This window comes from Papaver somniferum, chromosome 4, assembly GCF_003573695.1.
Source record: "Papaver somniferum cultivar HN1 chromosome 4, ASM357369v1, whole genome shotgun sequence".
NCBI classification, from domain to species: domain Eukaryota; kingdom Viridiplantae; phylum Streptophyta; class Magnoliopsida; order Ranunculales; family Papaveraceae; genus Papaver; species Papaver somniferum.
The window spans coordinates 98,867,740-98,873,587 of record NC_039361.1 but is presented as its reverse complement, the minus strand read 5'-3'; the positions used below and the strand labels follow the sequence as shown (position 1 = coordinate 98,873,587).

Here is a 5,848-nt window from a genome sequence, read left to right as displayed (position 1 = left end):
GTTGAGGACTGAATACAGACATTTATTTTTCTAGTAAAGGGCAAGGCCTGTCCATACAAGATAAGGGTTCGGATTTCATCACCGTTCTATTCTTGCCCGCTTTAGGAACACGTAACCTACGCGAACCTAAGCCTAAAATTTTGACTAGAACGAGACCGACAGGGTAACGATCTTAACAGGAAAGTCATTCGAAAAATATTGGTTACTCTTTTAAGCATACTTCGAAGTTCTTGACGGTTTCTGTAAGTTGAATGCGTGACTGCGCCGCCTTGTAATACCGGTGAGGCCTTGGGTATCAAAGCTCCACCGAGCTTCCCTCGCCTCTATTCAACTTACTTTAACTCGGATTGATTCCAGAGGGGTTTTCTTAAATTGTAACGAATTCCCTTTTGAAGTATTAGAAGCTGGTCTAGAAACAATCTAAGTGGAGCCATCATGCTTTTTGTTTTCTAGAAATCAATAGGTTTGATTTGGTTGAGTCGGCATTGATCTATGTTTGCTTACCCTTCTAATTTAGAATATTCTATTGTATGCCTGAACGTAAAAGAGACGCACTAGGTAGATTTGTTAAAGAGAAACCTAGTAGTTCGAAGCGTCTCAATTACCTTAATCTAGAGAGTCCGACTTTTGAAGACTCTGTTTTTCAACGTCCTCTTGAGGAGACAATCCCTAATATTCCGATAGTGCCAGAAATGGCAACTTTAAAAGCTTCGTTGAATACGACTAGGACTACTCGTCCTTCGTGTATTAAGTTAGCTGAAACGGAGGCACCCTATGAACTGAAACCTGGGACCTTACAGATGCTCCCAATCTTTTTAGGTAAAGAAAATGAAAACCCCTATTACCATGTTAGGGATTTTGAGGAAATTTGTAGTACTCTAAGAATTAGAGGCTTAGATGATGATGCTTTGAAACTTAGGTTATTCCCATTTTCCCTAAAAGATAAGGCCAAGTCTTGGCTATATAGTTTGGACTCCGAGTCAATTGAGACATATGAAAAACTTACATCTGCCTTTTTCAATAAGTTTTTCCCTAGGCACAAAACATCGTCTATTAGGACGCAAATATGCACATTTTCACAACAAGAAGGAGAATCTTTATATAGGTATTTGGAAAGGTTCAATGATTTATTATCCCAGTGTCCTCATCATGGTTTATAAAAGGTTAGGATAGTTCAGATCCTTTATAAGGGTTTAGATTATTCCACAACGACCATGGTTGAGTCTCTATGCTCTGGTGGATTTGAAAACCAAACTGTTGATGCGGCGATGGAATTTTTTAATGAAATCGCCGAAAAAACCCAGCAGTGGGAAAATAGTAAGGCACCCCAGAAAACAATTCTTTTAAGTAGAAGAAACGTTAATAGGGTAGAAGGAGGCTATGAATCAGATGCCAAAATTGCTGCTATAGCAAAAAGGTTAGAAGCTTTAGAAGTGGGGCAGACTAGTGGTAGAGTGGAGCCTTTTTGGGAAAGCCAGAATATTGAAGAGCAAGCCAATGTTGTTTATAATAACACTAGATTTGATAACCGTAAAAAGATTGACCCATATTCAGAAACCTATAATCATGGTTGGAGAAACCATCCGAACATTTCGTGGTCTAAGGGCCAGAGTCAAGGTCAGTTTAGTAATTCTAATGCTCCCCCAGGTTTTGGCTATATTAAGAATCCTTCAGGACTAGCTCAGTTTCAGAATCAGTTAGATAAGAAAATCCTAAGTTTAGAGGAATCTCTCGCCTTGTTAACTCAGCAAACTACAAAATTTCAGTTATCCGTAGAACAGAGTCTACAAGCTAGTAACAGGATAGGACAAGAAAATAGTCAGGCTATTTTCGAGTTAAAAACCCAGGTTGGTCTGATAAGTGATTCTTTGAGAGAAAAAGGTAAGTTTCCTAGTCAAACACAACCCAACCCTAGAGGAGTTCATGAATTAGGTGCAAAACCATCGAATCAATTGAATGTTGTTAGAACCCTTAGGAGTGGTAGAGTTGTAGACAATAAGGTAACCATGCCCGATAGTGAATATACTGTAGTTCACCCCTCAGAATCTCACCTCTCAGGATCAGTATCTGAGGAGACTGATAAAGTTTCTGATGATGTGAATTCGGTTCCTGAAAGGTCTGATTTTATGCCTAGAGCCCCATTTCCCCAACTATTAATACCAACAAAAAAAGGAGTCGAACTTTAATGACATATTGGAGGTTTTTAAGGAAGTTACCATAAACCTTCCTTTATTAGATGAAATTAGGCAAATTCCTGCTTATGCCAAGTTCCTTAAGGATATGTGTACGCGAAATCGAAAACTTAGCGTCCATAAGAAAGCATTTTTAGCTAGTCACGTAAGTTCAATCATTCAGAACACCACAACTCCAAAGTACAAAGACCCAGGTTCTCCTACCATTGCTTGCACAATAGGTAACTTCCGGGTAGAAAAAGTTTTACTTGGCTTAGGATCCAGTGTGAACTTACTGCCATTCCATGTATACTTACATCTAGGACTTGGTGAAATGAAACCTACTCAGATGACACTGCAGTTAGCTGATAGGTCTGTTAAAATTCCTCGAGGTGTTATCGAGAATGTTCCTATTGAGGTCGACAAGTTTATTTATCCAGTGGATTTCGTGGTCCTAGATACCCAACCCGTCCCTGACCCAGAGAACCAGATACCTGTGATTTTAGGTCGCCCATTTTTAGCTACGTCTAATGCGATCATTAACTTTCGAAATGGTGTGATGAGTTTATGTTTTGGTAATATAACTATGGAGATTCAAATTTTTAATGTCAGCAAGCTACCTCATGAGCTACATGACACATGTGTTGAAGAGGTGAACATGATAGAAGCCTTAGTTCAGGAGTCATTACCAAACATTTTGTCTGAAGACCCATTAGAAAGTTGTCTATCCCATTTGGTTTAGATTTTGACGACGATAGCACTATTGAACAGGTGAATGCTCTATTAGATTCTACCCCCGTTTTAGACACAGATAGATGGAAATCTAGGTTCGAACCATTACCAGTTTCTGAGACTACCCTAATTCCTTCTTTAGAAAAGCCCCCGAAGTTGGACCTTAGCTTGGAACAGGAGCATTGTTGCGAGGTAATCATAAGATGGTGATGGGAAAAGACAAAAATCGAAACGACAAGTCCTAAAAAGATGCTCAGGAAGGTCCGACTAACCTTTTCGAGAGGTAAGGAGAGTCCATGATCCTCGTGTTTGGCGGCCTTGCGTAGATTCTATTCGTGGTGTAGACCGTGAAGTAGTGAGATGAAGATCGTCGGCTTAGTCTGGCTATGCATCACCTTGGATGGGTTAGGGAACATCATGACGCTGGCTTGGCGAGTTTTCGGTGTTGGTGCGGAAAGTCATGGCGCGGACGGCTTGGCATGGTGGGGCCAAGGCAATTGCGCAGTTTGGTGAGGCAAAGCATGCGTGGACGGATTGTCATGTGGGGACAAGGCATGGCGTGGTCCTGGAGAGGCAAGCATGGCAGAAGGCTTGGCGTGGTGGGGCCAAGGCAATGGCGCGGACGGTCTTGGCATGGAGATTGGTCTTCGCGGGCCCGGTTTCCTCTTTTCCTTACTTGACTCAAATATGAAGTCCTTTCCTTATTCAAACTCCCAAGTATCACGCCTATAAAAGGAGGGCCGGCGTCTCCTTTTACTTCACACCTATATTTTTTTTTATTCAGGCCGTGTGGTAACAGTAAAGCGGACGAGCGAATCCCAGGTATGTCTTTCAACACTTCCTCTTTAACTTGCTTTTCTTGTTTGTTTTTTTGTGTTAGTGAAAACCCTAGCTATAGGCGTACCTTTTCATGAACTTGTAGAAATGTTGTCCTTCTGCGTTGGTATGAATCCTAGCCGTAGGTATGCTTTGCACGAACTTGTAGTAACATTTAGGCGTGAATACCGTAGTGATGTTGGCCGCCATAATTACCGTGCAAAGTAGGCATGCATGAGCTGGTAATTATCATTCCCTTCCCGCGAAAACCTAGCTTCTAGGGTTTACTCCTTTTTCCTTGTGTAACCATGTGTCTGCTTCCCGTGGTGGGGCGCGCCTCCTCGGCCAGGCGCAAATTTCCCGCTGCAAGGTATGGTCTTGGCATGAGGTGGTGATGCAGGGTCTGTCAGTCCCCATTTCTTTGCCTATGAGCATTATGACTTTGAAACAAATTGGCTTGCTTCCAGGATGGATCTCCTGTGTCTGATAAAAAAAATTCCGTGCACTTTCCGTAGTAATTTCTCTTCGTATTGTTCCATTGTAGTTATTTCGAAGGTGGAAGTAGCGTGAGAGAATTTTCGTTAGGATGTCATTTGAGAAAATTTCTGCCGTACCGAAATATGTTGGCAACTCTAAGCCAAACATTTATGATGAGTTCTTTACAACATCCGCCACGATTAGGAGAAATCATCCCAAGTATGTTTCGATTCTTCTGACTGGTACAGACAGTGAAGGAGAGGCCCGGTCGGTTCGTCCAGGAGGTGTAATAAGGTTTTGTCTTCAGAGGAAAGAGTATCATGCTTCTCCTATTGACTTTAAAATCTCTGGGAGTCCGTTGCGTCCCTTTGAGAAATGGATGTGATTCATGATGATCCAGGAATGTGTAAATGCCAGTTTGACCAAGGTGCAGATTATTGATGCTGTCGCGTCTTCCGCAGTGCTTCAAATTAGGAAATATATTCCAGGCTTGGTTGCTTTTATTTACAGATGGTGTCCAGACACTCACACGTCCATATGCAGGCGGGGTGAAATGATTATCTCCTTAGAGAGCATGGACGTGTTGCTGAACCTTCATGTAATAGGAAACCTCGATGTCAAATTGTCTGCAGATGAAGAATAAACGCGCGCCTCTCTGGTTGTGAAATCAAAAGGATTTGTTCGTAAAAAAAACGAGATGAGGTGCTTCTATGGCTGGTAGGCGTGTAAGTGGTTTCCCGATGAGTTGGAGCCGAATTAGTAGAATAGTACGCTTCATGTCGCGACAATCTTGGCTCTTTGGTTATCCAGAAATATTTTATATGACGGCTCGGGTAAGAAGGAGATAAGACAGGAACTTATCAAGTTTGCCATAAAATTGGCAAAAGGTGTCGTTCTCCCTATTGGCGGCTTGTTTCTTGGTTCTCTGTACACACACTTGGATCAGCTGGTGCGGACATGTGCGCTTCAAATGGTTACATGAAAGTGGATTCGTATATTCATGCCACCTTTCTCCAAGCGTGGTTGTGGGAGCACTTCGAAAGGTATGCTCCAAAATCGTTGGCCGTAATTCCCGAATCTTGGGTGGCTCTATGATACTGCGCTAGTCGAATAGGCGCCCAAAGATTGGTTCGAACCTGGTTGGATTCCTTGACAACTCGCACATGGTAAATTTTCGTCCATGGGCTCCAGTGCATGCGTCATAACTCATATCAGTACCTTTGCTCCTGCTCCGAGCATTTCTTTGTCTTCTGATAAAGAGGATATGAATGTTGGAGAGATGGTGTTCATGCGAAGCTGCACGCCCGGTTATGTGTCATCTTTCTTTCGAGGATCTTGCAAAGTAGTCTCTTACAATATCGATAGGGCTGCTCGGCATGTGGGTTTTGACCAAGGGGTCCCACTTGTTCGTCAGCCGGTTGTTCCAGAAGTCTCGTTGCCAGCTAATCTCGATGCTACTGTTCTTGTGTCGGGTAAAAGTCTCCCTTTCCTGCTTGCGGAACGAAATCCATCAACAACCTCCAAATATAACATATTTTGGCAGGATGAGTTTCTCGTTTTCCATGGATTCGTGAATGATGTGGTAGAAAACCGTCGTGGTAAGCCTTCTCCTGCGGTTTTACCGGAGCATCCACTGCTGAGGGATCCTTCGT

General features: G+C 42.7%; 1 pseudogene; it reads right to left on the bottom strand.

Annotated features, from left to right (window-relative positions):
• Nucleotides 1-1,056: 1,056 nt before the first annotated feature.
• LOC113276717 lies at nt 1,057-1,156 on the bottom strand (annotated as a pseudogene).
• Nucleotides 1,157-5,848: the final 4,692 nt, after the last annotated feature.